Source organism: Chrysoperla carnea, chromosome X (genome assembly GCF_905475395.1).
Source record: "Chrysoperla carnea chromosome X, inChrCarn1.1, whole genome shotgun sequence".
In the NCBI taxonomy this organism is placed as follows: domain Eukaryota; kingdom Metazoa; phylum Arthropoda; class Insecta; order Neuroptera; family Chrysopidae; genus Chrysoperla; species Chrysoperla carnea.
The window spans coordinates 38,320,760-38,334,917 of record NC_058342.1 but is presented as its reverse complement, the minus strand read 5'-3'; the positions used below and the strand labels follow the sequence as shown (position 1 = coordinate 38,334,917).

General features: G+C 29.7%; 1 protein-coding gene across 3 annotated transcripts in view; it reads left to right on the top strand.

The window, feature by feature from the left end:
• Positions 1–14,158, top strand: part of LOC123302082 (kin of IRRE-like protein 3) — a 363,766-nt gene that overhangs the window by 86,208 nt on the left and 263,400 nt on the right. For 2 of the 3 annotated variants that reach the window (XM_044884867.1, XM_044884865.1), the window contains exon 1: positions 394–673. The exons of the other annotated variant lie outside the window; for it this stretch is intronic. The gene's annotated coding sequence lies outside the window, so the exon portion shown is untranslated. Of the gene's footprint in view, positions 1–393; positions 674–14,158 lie in introns of those variants that run through there. 3 annotated transcript variants of the gene reach the window in all.

The following is a 14,158-nucleotide window of genomic DNA, read 5'->3' as shown; positions in this document are numbered from 1 at the left end:
AAATCAATAAATATGTACATTTTATACAAGTATAGCATATAACTATTAAATTAATCAGATATTTAAATTAAGAATTAAATATCAATATTAATTAAAATAACTAATTGTATAAATACCATATTATAATAAATTATTATTTATAATTCAAAAATAATTCATTTTTAATATTAATTATTTACATTTAAATAAAGCGAATAAAATAAATTCTGAAACTCTCGCATGACTTCTATGTGTTTATAAATTTATAAAAAGTGTCAAAAAAATTGAAGCGCAAAAAGTAATTGTAATTAAAAACATGAAGCGCAAAAAGTTTTTAGTAACAAAAGTTGTAAATTTTATTAATTCATTAAATTATAAAGATTAGGGCTATATAGTCGATTTCAGTTAGTTTGAAATATTAATATATTTCGGTTAATTTGAAATATGTATAAATTTAGTTTTGGAATATTTAATTTAGTTAGTTGAGTTTAGTGAAAGTTTAAAAACGATGGATTTAGTGATTTCAAAACAATTTAATTAGTACAATTTTATAAATTAAGTGAATTTGGACCAAACCCAATATATTGACGGTATAAATAACATCTTCAGGGAACAATTGGTGATTCGTCGATAATCTTTTTTCCCCGATTTTATCCTAAATTACCAAACAACACCGGCAGAAATCCATTTAACGGTAAATACAAAAGAAATTCTATTTATATAATTGTTTTAGTTTTCATAAGGTTCTCGAATCAACATTTTCTTAGCAATATACAGTCCGCGCTCGTGGACGTTGCAACTGTAGGCATACCTAGTATGTGAGGTATGCCTAAAGTTAAAAAATAATGAGCCTTAGTACTTTATAAATAAAAATTTATTAAAAAATAAATCTTGACTGACACTAACGTCACTTTTGATTGCAAAATAGTTGTATTTTAAAAGAAACCTTAGAAACTAATTTTACAAAACACAATATAGGAACTTCAAAACCATTTTAAAGATATCAAATATACTAAAATGCTATTTTTAATGAAAATTTTACATTTAAGAAGAAAAATTATTATTAAGGTTTTTTTTCCATTCATGATTTCATGGAATAACCCAACATGAAAATGTGAGCAAAGCAGTGGCGTTCTTTAATTATTTAGATTCATTTCAACAATCTGTATTTTTGATAAAATAAATTTTGATTTTTATTTTATTGAAATATGTACTATTCTTGCTATTTTTGACAGGAAAATATAAAGTTTTAGATTTTTCATTGTGGGAAATGATTGGATAATTAATTTTTTACCAATATGTTACTCATTTACGAACCTCACATTTCCAAGCTCTAGTTACAAACTTGTAACTAAACTCAGTATACCTTGATATACATTACATATATACTAGATAGAAAAACAAGATTGGTCCTTGAAATACTTGTGATAGGTCCAGGCAAGTGTATCTTTCCTGGACAAACAAAATAATTGATAATAGCCAAGCAATTTTAGTTGCAAGACTTTATGTAAAATAGAATTAAATTTTTTGTTTGTCAACTAGAAAATATTATCGAAGAAAACTTTAAGATTTGTGGTGGTTTGGTGCTTTTGTAAAAAGAATTAGGACAAAACTTTACGGTCTGTTAGTTTATTATTTTTCAATGGTATCCAAATGTAATAGTATGTAATAGTAAGCTAGTAGCAAGCTAGTATAGTAAATAATTCAATTTCTGTTGTACGATAGTGCTCCATGCTCTGTATTCGTATCCGTACTTCGTATAACTCTATAACATCGCCTTTCTCTTCTCTATCGTCTATCGTCTATCGTATTACTTTACAAAACCAAATCATATTAATATCGAACTTTAAATATAAATTATATGAAAAGTTGCCCATACAAAATAACTAAATTTTTGAATAATATAACTTTTCAAATATAAATGTAGCTACAGCTACCAACCAAAAAGTAAAATATATATTACTTTTTTACTATTTTTAATCGAACACATCAAAAACTACCTTTCTTTTTAAGTTCATCTTTTAATCTGGGTCAGATTATCTGATTAAGAGCCATTCATAAATTACATTACATCATAACTTTAATGTTAGTGTATGAGAGAAGGGGTTAGTTAACGATACTGTGTGAGGGGTTAAATGCTGTGTGATGTCTCATATCAAAATTTTAAATATTTAAAAAAATTATTAATAAGTAATACCAATTCCATCTATATTTCTATATTTATAAGGTTTACGAAGGTTTAAGTCGTCGCGTCGACCAGTACAGTGGCGTAGCGAGCTTAACTACAGCCAGTATAGGGGCACAATATATCTGAAAACAAGTCTGGTTCAGATGTTTTTTAGGTTGAGTGAGACAAAAGTAGGTACTTTTAGATTGTTTGGATATAATAATAATAACTTGTAGGTACCTACAACTGTTAAGGAAACTGAATTTATTTAAATTACATGAATTATGAAATAATATGTTATATCTTTTGTGTTTAGTCTATTAAGTTAGCAATGTGTTTATTTAAATTTGTAACATGAATTTCACCATAGTTATTATGGTGATGTATCTGGCTTTATCATTTTTTTTCCTCTCCAGCTATGAGCAAAATAAGTCCATTAATAAAGAAAGCCTTTACTAAAGAAGTAATTTCGTAAAATCTCAACACACACAAGTGATATTGAGTGGGCATTGAAACTTAATGGATATGTATTTTCTATTTAGATGGTAGAAATATTATTGAATTATAGATACCATAGAACCATTCGTTTGGTACAATCGTTGACTAAAACTACATACTATAATATAGTAAGTACCAATTATATACAGTGAAACTTGTATAACTATAGCTACTCAGTTTCCCAAACAGACTTGTTCATGCAGAAAAAATTCAAATGTTTTGTAAACAAACGTGTTGACAATATTCAAAAAACTTAATTTATGAAATGTTTCAAAAATAAAGAAGGTAAAATGTCAATTTCAAAGATTCCAAGGTCTTCTTTAGAGTATAGAAATGTATATTATTTTAAGATTCATCATCCTAATAAACACATAATTTCACAACAATATCCCGTGTAACTTAAAAAACCGTTTTTGCAGTTATGTGTTATTAATTATTAGTGAAGTTTTTTTACATATCGAACGCACAGCACACACACGCAACGCACAGGTTTGACTGTAAGCAGTACAAAGTACAAATTAAAGTACAAAGTTTAGCTAGTTATAGTTTAGTTGAGTGTATGTAGTTTACATGAACATGAACGTTTGGTAAACTCGCCACAACTCACAACCAAACGCTAGCACGCCACACCCAAATGAATAAACCGCTCTAATTATTATCGAATATATAAATATGAATAATATAATTCGAGATGTAGCAATTCTAATTATATTTTAATTACACGTATCTATCTATATATTTAAAACTGGTACTCTTACTCTTACTCTTACTAGTCTGGTCTTGCTTACTCTCTCTTGTGTTTTGTTAGAAAATATCATTCTAAACTACCACAAGTAAATTAGATATTTGCTTACTTAATTCTAGCTTCTAAATAGAATCTAGCTTCTCAACTTCAATAGAGTGATAGTGGTGAGTTCTTAATTTTTAAAATTGATTTTCTGGGCCCGTGTATATGCATAGATTTTTGCTGATTTTTTTGGATTTTGACGTTTTTATCATAAATATCGAATAGGAAAAAGAAATTAAGGAAAGAAAATAATATAAATGCGTTTTTTCAGACTACATAAAAACCGTTTTGGGTTATATTTCCATAGCCGTATACTTTAGACCAAAAATGGTAATTATCTTTATTGTAGATAATGGAATTACCTGTCATTTTTGCAAAATATTTTTATTTTTTGTATCGGTATCCAATTATGACGATTTACTTATTGTTATTGATTATTTGACCGATATATCTTCTAATATTTATTTAAACAATAAAATGCTAATAACTGTTATAACATTTTTGATATTATTGTGTATTTTGTCTTGTGACCAGTAAAAACATCCTTGTAAACTACAATAGTGTTAAATATTTTGTTACGCAACATAGATTTGTGTTATACACTCCGTACTACTACTCGTTGAGTAGGCCGATACGCCTGATAGAAGCGATGTAAAGTTTAGTTAGCATCAAATATTAAATGGCATTTTACCCATTGCTCGTAACTCATAGCTCATAGCTCATAGCTCATAGCTCATACACACAGTGTAAGTATTTTTGCTTACACTGCTTATGATTGTAAATAACAATTTCTTGACTTTTCGTTATCATTGTGACATTTTCAGTTCGTTATATGTGTTCGCTGCTGTCTGAGTGTCTGACTTGTCTTGTCTGATGCTATAAAAAGCACATAAAATTGTGTCGTAGATATCAACTCACCTACCTTCAACCGAAATACCGACTATACAGCGGTATGTTTTTATTTTTGAATGTTTATTACGAAAATCAATACGGCAAGAAAATGTTTTATACGGCTGTATATGAAAAACTATTATTTGTATAGAAAATATCTTACCTTTTTTTTTTTAATAAACGTACATTTGTAAAAGAAAAGCGTATCTACGTCATTCTTAGTTATTTTTTCATTAATTTCGAATTTGAAATGTTTATTTTCGAATAAAAACATATATAATATCGGTAGATACATACATACATTCTTATACATCATATAAAGAAAGGGTTTGTCATTCAAATTGATAGCTTTATATTTGTTTATATCGTGCTCAGGACATAAAAAGTCCATTTGGTCTTGAATCCGAAGGACCCATCTTGCAAACCATAAGAGATAGAATAAAAGTTAAATGTAAAAGATGTTTCTTTTTAAAAAATTAAAATTTTGTTTAATAATAACTCTGTTTTCCCATCATGGTGGAAATAAAGGCAAAAATTTAGTTTCGCTTTTCTTAAAAACTATAAAAAATGGTGAGTTGAAAATTTGTAAGTAGCTTCATTGATTTTAATTTCTAAACCCATTGGATAATATTAAGAGGGTTAAAGAGGTCAAATTCTACTAGAATCAAAATCAACTGATTCAGTAAATGATGAATATCGTTAAAACTTTGCACAAACAATGCCATCAATGATATCGAACTGAATCTATGCGATACAGTAATCGAAAAGGGATATTTTTCACATACCAGCATTGCTTTGCCACAAAAATTGATTGTGATTCAATTTACGTTTCAACTTCTATCATTGTTAACTGAAAACCCTTTTCTATATTTTCTATTTGAAAGAAAACTGTGAGTGGAAGTCTAACAATTGTTTTTTTTTTTATAGTTTTATTATTAATCGTAAAAATGAAAATTTTAAAAGATCATTTTGTATTTTCGAATCAAATCAAACTGATTTTTTTATTTTTTAAACTTCTAACAGTTAATAATCACACCCAACCCAAACCAACCAAGCCCAATCCAACTTTGTCTCAAACATATTTCCCTCGTTAAAAGCTCCAAAAAATAGATTATTGTTGACAAGTCAAAGAATCGGATCGACCCCAAAAAACATAGAAACAGTACTTTGATGGAAAAAAAGACACTTTGTATAAGTGAGAGAGAGATGAACAAGGAGACACAATTCTCCTCAAATATAAATTTTAAACTGTATTAAGATATGGATGTGAAGGTGAGGCTGGAGGCTGAGGGTAGCTGGGTGGGACGATTTGGTCTAGGTGTGGGTTATTATGTGGTGTGGTCTTTATTAGTATTTGATGTGTTTGTGGATAGAAAATTGTTGGATGATAATTAAAGAGGAAAACTCAAAGAAGTGTTATTTTAAGAAAATGAATGATCCGTATTTAAAATCCTCCCTCAACAATATTTATAATTAAATTTTTTTTATTTTTATGTTGGTACCACACCACTATCTTGTTGAGGTTGGGATGTGCGAGGGGGTACCATCACCGTATTAGATGATGTAGCCTACTCGTATCATACCTTTCGCATAATAGTACAAGCTGCGAATTTACATATTACGAAAAAACCTGCCCGCAAAATAGTAATTTAAAAAAAAAAATACTTTGGAAAAAATATGAGTACAGAAAGTAATTTTTTTATAATCGGAAAGTATGAAAAAATGGGAGGTTGCAGCGGAAAAAAAACGACGAGAACTAGCTTAGCAAAAGTAAAACTCGACGAAAGTTCGTTTGAAACCGTTTTATTGCGAAAAAATTGTTTCGATATTTATAAATCTCGGAGATGCATGAAGAAAACATGAAAACGCAAAAACAACGGAAATACACCAAGTGTAAGCAGTATTGTGTCTATTAACCGTTACAGTCTGTAAATTCTCATTTTTCTTTTGTTTTCGCGGTTTCATCATACATCTACACATTTTTGAATATTGGGGTATTTTGCGCTTAACATTCTGTACTATAATACCAATGAATATATCTCGCTTTCATAAATATTAAAACAAAGTAATTATTTTTAAATAATTAGCGCAGCAGTAATTATAATACTCTTGTCGGATGTTCAACACATAGGAGAGGAATACTTCAAGTCAAGAGTCCAAGTATATGTTCCCGTGGGTTCTCAAAACAAGGAAGACATTTTTGTGTGATTTCATCTCCTGATCTATTCTTAGTTATATTTTTTTTACGAATCTTAAATTTATGATAAATTTTCTTTCAAATTATTTGTCTAACGTGTTTTTTCCTAAGCGATACATTTTTAAATTGTGAGTATATTTTTCGTCAAATTAGGCATAATAAATTTGATAATTAGGGATGTATCATGGAATTTGATAAATGAATAAGGAAGATAGGGGTAGGACAGAAAAAAATTTGCTAGAGTAATAATACATAAGACCGCATCTGCATCGTGAAAGGTAAAAGACAGAAAACATACATACATTAATGTTGGTCCATTGAAAAACATGGTCAACATTTTCTTGAAATATAATAAAATGATAAAATGTATTACAGGAAGACACCCCCTATCCCAGTCGAGCGCTAGCCGTATCATTCATCACACTACATCTACAGTCAAAATCACTTGCAAAGATATGTCTTAAAACGACAAATTGGTTATAGCTAGATGTTAAAATTCAAATCGAAATTAATCACGTAGTAGAAATTTGTATACTTTTCATATAATATGATATGATTTTTTGAATGGGGGGGGGGAGGCTAAAAAGGTATTTTGGCCATTGGACTATAAGTCCATATTTTTGGATGTGGATGGGGAGCAATGTCGTTAAAATGTCGCTTAAAATGATTTTGACTGTATAGTCATAGTGAGTCGATGGCCAATGTGTTATTCAAGCTCACCCATATCATTCTTAATATAAAATGGTGTAAGCAGCAAAAGCCATCGCAACGAGAACGAGAATGAGCACTTGTATGAACGCATACATTACATAACATTCAGTATTCGTATATTCACTGATAGTCCGGGAAATCAAACGATTTTTTTCGGAGTTCTTATTTACGAAAATACTTATAACTGATATGTTTTCTTTAACAAGATTCAAAAATTTTTTAATCGGACATATTTCCAACTTTAACTTTAACTTTTCAAAGTTGTCGTACAATTAATATTCCAGTTTATTAAGTGTCGAAGAAAAGGATTTTTGTACTAATTATTCAATTATCTTTCTATTAGAGTAACAAATAATGAAGCTTGAACATGCGATTAAAAAGTTTCGGAGCTGCATGACACAGAATCTTTGAACATATCGTCGAAACGAAGCCACTAACGAAATATTTACTTAATACTTATCATTCTAAAAAATTGGTTTGAGCTCCCGGACTATGATGGTGAGTGAAGTGCTTTTTTAGTGTTGTAGTCGAGGGTGGATGAGTTGGCTTTTCAAACAAAAGAACTTTTTACAAAAGTATTTATGGAATTCATCTGATTAAAGTTTATTTCTAACACATATTCTTGAAATGGATCAACATCACTAAAACTTTTCACACAAAAAATATACAAAATCTTCTGTGAAAAAGAAAATCTGAAAATCTGACTGTGATTAGAATGATGTTGTGCGAACGAAAATTATCTTATTGTTCATTTTCAGGATTCTGTTTGAGTTGCTAAATCCATCTCAAAGTTCTGGGAAATCGAAAGATAAACCAGAAAATTAAGAGATCTAATTCTAATTATACCCCGGAATCATAAAAGTGTGCAATATTTTTGATGTTATGCACTTTAAAAACAGATGCAACTTGAATCGAGGGCATTGTAGATTCACCTGAAAACCATGTATTAAGAAAATAAACAAAAATATTACAGCAACGGAGCAAAAATCAAAAATGATTCAAATCATCTGTAATAAAAATAAAATTCAATTTTTTAGCAAACATACAAAATAAAACTAAACCAAATGTTATTTACAATACCTAAAATAATATTTTTATACAAAAAAAATTATCCATTTATAATGAAAATGGAAAATGTCAATTAAGTAAATTAAAAGTGAAATATTACATTTTCTATTAGACTTACCAAATGCATTGATTTTATAAATCAAAGTGGAATCTAGTAGAGTTTTGGTTGCAGATAGTTGAGTTTAAAAAATACAACTTAATGACACACATAAAAGAAATTGGAGCGAATTTTTTTAACAAGTTTGTAATTATATCGAGTATATAAACAATTATGAATGTTGTCTGTTCTAATTAATATTTTTTGCGGCTTGAATAGGATTTTAACATAGAATTAGTAAAAAGGACACATAATAGATCTTAAGGTCCATAAAACAAGCGTGGTTTATAAAAAACTATAGAGTTGATGAGAAACGTAATTAGAATGTCGACGTCGACGTCGACGTTTGTCGAAAACAAAGTATGACATATTTGATAGTGTTTGGCATAAATCTAGTAGTTTCTGGGTGTATAAATAATAGGAATATTATATTTTTTGTTTGGTAAATCGTATCAAACAATACTATACGTTCATAAAACTGTCTCTAAGGAATGATTTATCATAATATTAGCATACCGTAACCGTAAACGTATACTGTGTACTGTGTACTGTGTACCGTATACCGAACACCGAATACCGTATAACGTTCGTTTACCGGTTCAAGTTCTTAGAGCAGTGCTGACATTTGAGTATATATTATATGTAGGTATCTATATTGTCATATGTATATGTATATGCAATGTATAATACAGATGCGATATAACTTATCCTATATCGAATGAATATAATATTGAAGTGAACTTACTGCCAAATAAGACGAGTTATGGCTACGAACAAGAAGCCTTAGGTATCTTAGACTACATATATACATACAGCGCGGCGTAGTATACCGTAGTATAGAATATATACAATATACATGTCTGTGAAGTTAGCATCTCATCAAGATACTAAGAAAAAACATTTCAAAATACATTATCTTTTGATTTAACAAAACGATGGAAAACCCAATATGCACTTCTTAAAGATTATCTGCACATATAAATTAGGAGGAGTGTGCAAGTTTTTTTAAAACGGCGAAAAAAGTGATTCTTGAATCACAGCTAAGAAAACTCGATCAAATTACTTTTCAAACAAACACAAAATTAAATCAAAATCGGATCATGCGTTTAGAAGTTATGAGCTCACAGACAGATTTAACACAAAGCACTTCAGAAAAGGTCGAGTTTGGAGCGCGGAGTCACCCTTCAATTTTGTTTATGTCAAAATATCGTGTCTTGTACACTCGGTCAAAATTGAATTTGAAATGTTTAAATTTGTATGTAACTTCATTGAGTTCATTTAATTAGGGAAGAATTTTTGGTTGATTTGAAGAATTTACGATGCACTAAGTTCGCAGACATTAACCACCAATATACTTGATTCAAATACGATTTTGATGTACTCGTGTGTTCAAGTTTTATATAAATTTTCATATGACTACTAACACTAGTATAAACACTAGTAACAGTAGCAGTGGCAGTAGCTATCAAATACCTACCTTATTAAAATATTTATTTTGCCTCAATTATTTTTTATTGCACTAAAAAAATATTTATTTATATATATTTATATATAAATATTTTTCTTAAATCTAAATTCATTACTAATTTTACTTTTATATTATTTTGTTTATACACTCACTCCATTTTACGAAGGTAACGCTTTAAGCCACTGTCCGGCCACGCAAATAAAACAGTAAAATTACTTCAAATAATTGGATTTTTGTAGTTTTTGAAAGTAGCGGGCGGATTAAAACTAATGAAAAACAACAAGAGTTAATTGTTGAAATACCACGTATAAACAGTGTTGATTACGCATAATACATACTATATATTGTTCTAATCTTATTTGCGTCCTCGCAGGTAAACAGTGATGTTAACATAAAAATGTTTCAAACAAAAGTTGTTTATTATTTTATAAGGAATATTTTTTACATGTAAACTTTTGTTCTATTTCTAACGGTTCGGTTGGCTTACAATACAATACATTGTATAATAATAAAATGAAGAAAAGCAAAGTAAATGATATTTAAATAAGAAGTTTATAGTTTTGTTAAATAGAAAGTTGACTGACTGATAGTAGTGATAGTGACTAGTGACGTAATGTTCTTAATGTTTTAGTAGTAACGTAAGTTGGATGTTGAATGTTGAATGGTGGATGGTGGTTTAGTAGGGTTTTCCGTTATGTTCAAACTATTTAATAAATACATATGTGTAATAGCAGCTGGGCCTTAAACTGTACCCTCAAACTATTTTATTTTGTATGTGAATGTGAATGCGAATGTGGATTGTGGATGTCAGTCAAACCCCAACCAACACTTTACTTTGTAAGAGTATGAGACAAAACGTTCGAATCACAACAAAGACAAAATAGATGAATTTTGTGCTATATCTGCTAGTATTACAGCATAGTACGGCCGCGGCGGTCAAAATAAAAATAAACATAAACGAAATTGATCATGGATAGAAAACAGAAAACGAAATGGACCTTGTATATACTGAAACGTTATCATACGGCCTGCTTTGCACTAATTTGAACATTAAAATAATCCGGCACCGCCTGCTTTCTAATAGTGCTGGATTAGTGAGATTCTTGTGTATTTCCAAAGAAATATTTCCGAATTTGTCAAGCTCCATTATTTTTGGATAATTGTTTTTCAAATAATTTTCAAAGTCTGTTTACACGTCTTTAGAGCGAAGGACTCCGCATTTATTTGATGCGCTGATTGTGGTACTTGAGGTTGATACAGAGGTATATAGATAGCTTGTTGGTCCTGGAGTGGCGTGGCGACCGTACTAAGTAGCAGAGTACTACAGCAAGTAAATAAACTTTGAAATGAATATTGTGTTCAAACTGCACAGTTGTTTGAAATTGGTTACACATTCAAATAAATATATAGGAACTGAATACTGAACTGAGTTGGTGTATCTGTATCTGTATCTGTTGTATCTTATACACCCACAAAACTAACTCTTGAAATAAAAGGAGTGATACCAACAACCAGCCAGCTAGACTTGAATATTGATAGTATTAGTATTAGTAGAATGAACAGCATGTTCCAGAGGTGCTAAGCCAATCTTTAAGAACGTTCTTTTACTACAATATTGTCAATATTCAACTTGTAGCGAAATGAGCTATGCAGCGAAGTGTAGCGAAGTGGTTTACACACACAATACTGTGTTGAGTCACTTTTAGTCAGAAAATCTTTCTAATTTAACTCTGCTTATCTGAGATGTAACGAAACCAAATGTGCTTTTGAGATGCGCTGGTCCAGTCCAAAATGCTTATGAGATGCGCACGTTTTAACTTTTTCTTAAAATATTTTTGTGTAATTTACATAAGAACATACAGTACTAAAACACACTGTAGTATGTGCCAGCACACTGATCCCTTGAAGTAGCGTGTGTTAGCATACACACACACACACACACACACACACACACACTCCTCAAACTCAAACTGAAACTCAAACTAAATTGAAACTCGTGTGTTTGGTCCTTGCCTGACTTGGATCTCCTTCCAAACATTTACTCAAATACATTTATATTATTAATTTATTGTGATACATCTAAAACAGTTATATTTGATATGTGGTTTTTATACACCATATTCAAAAACTACTCTCTCCTCTTCAATCTTCACTCTTCATTGTTCACTGTTTACTGTTCACTGTTCACGTTATGAGTCACTACTATTTTTTTACTTTTGAAATTCGAACATATTCTGAAAATTTGTTATAAATAATACTATTTCCAAACAAAAGTACGAATTTACTTCTAGCTGCAAGAATTTGCCAAATAACTCAGCGGATGCCTAATATACTTGGAAGGTTTTCGGAAGTTTTTGATAAGTCTTATGCATTCTATGCAACTGTAAAGTCAGAAGCAATATTTTTTAATTTTCCGCTCACGGTTGATTTTAATCTTAGCGTCGCCTTTGAAACTTAATCTGTCATCTGTTTATCCTGGTCTATTAATATTAATTGTATGTGGTATTTCGTTTAAAGGCTAACTTGCTGGTGTTAAACAATTGTAACTAGCTTCAACATGTAATTTTCGCATTACATCATCAAAATTGACTCCCATCATTTTTCCTAACGTACCTAAAAATGAATAACTTCAATAATCAATAATCACGATTAGTTAATTTATGCAGATAGTATCTAGGTACTAGGTATTAGGTACTAGGTGTTTGAAATTCAAGGTACTGGTAATTAGAGAAACTGACGTAGATATGATATTAAGGATTTGATTTTGATAACTTGATATGCTTTTGGTAATTTCAAAATTTATGTGGTGATAATTTTGTAAGCATTTGTAGTAAATGAAAAAACAAAGAGTTAATATATAAACGGAGATAAAAGGAGTGGAGGTGTGAGTGGAGGTGGAGGTGAAGGATGGTGTAATAGCATGATAAAAGTTGTAGAATATACTTACACAGGAATTCATAACAAAACCAATTGAGTAAGAAACAGAGCACAGCTAACTTATTAAAATTTATTGAATTACTTTGCCATCACCATCATATATATTTCATGAAACTGTAACGTTACGTTACGTTACGTTACCATTTTACCAAACGTTTCCAAACGTACTTCTTAAATATGGGCTTGACTGACAACACTTACAGTTTACACAGTTCAGACGTACTTGAACGTACTGTAAACTGTACCTACCTACATTAGCTGTACACTTACCCTTCTAGACAATATATTCGACTTCTACTAGATCTACATGGAGACTGAAGACATACACATATTATCATATTATTATTGTTATTATTCGGAGTAAAGGCTCTCTACACGATCAAAAAGAGAGGTGTCGTGGGACACCTGGAGGGAACTATATTCCTATCGTATCCTTTTTTTTTGGGCTACTTATATTAAATCGTAAGTTACTTCAGTCATATACCGTCAAACAATTTGCGAGAGCACTGAAGTCTCGAATGTTTTTTCGAACATAATATTGCACAAACAAGAACTGTTGAACCGTGTATGGTAGCCTTTAATTCACTATAAAATATTCAGTTGTTTTTGTAAGTTGATTCAGTCATTCAGTGTTATGGATACTTTTTTGTTATTAATTTTCAAAATAATCTCAATTGTATTTACTTTCCCTTATAATTCATTTCTATGACTGTTTACATTTTATTTCTGTCTGACAAATAAACAATCCTCTTTTTGTCACTCGCTTTATCTGTATTTTAATTTTTGTTCAATCAAATAAACTAATATTTGGAAAGATGATTGGGCTTATTTATATTTAATTAAAACAAGAAGTACCGATAAGTTTTCATCGACAATTCTCTTATATTTTTATTTTATTTCCATTTCCCTACTCGCATACAAATAAAAATGGAAATATTGACTATAATTCGGTAAACAATATATATATATATATATCTTAAAATTTAAATTTTAACAATTTTAAAAGAATGCAATAGTGAAATCATTAAAAATAGTAGTTTTATGATTTTGAAAATAAAAGATTGCAAAACGAAAAAAACTGTACGAATCACATGACGATAAAAAAGCACACAATTTCAACAATTTATTACGAATACAATTTTAATTAAGTTTTAATTGAAATATTTTTCACAACAGTTGTATATACATATATATATATATATACACATAGGTACATTAAATCGATAGACCTTCACGACTCATTCCTCCTGTTTTCTGTTTTCTGTGTCCTGTGTATGGTCTATGTGATCTAGTAATGCCACGAATATTCGCATTCGCGTGTTTTTAACATTCGCAAGAAAACAATGCGAATGTCTTTG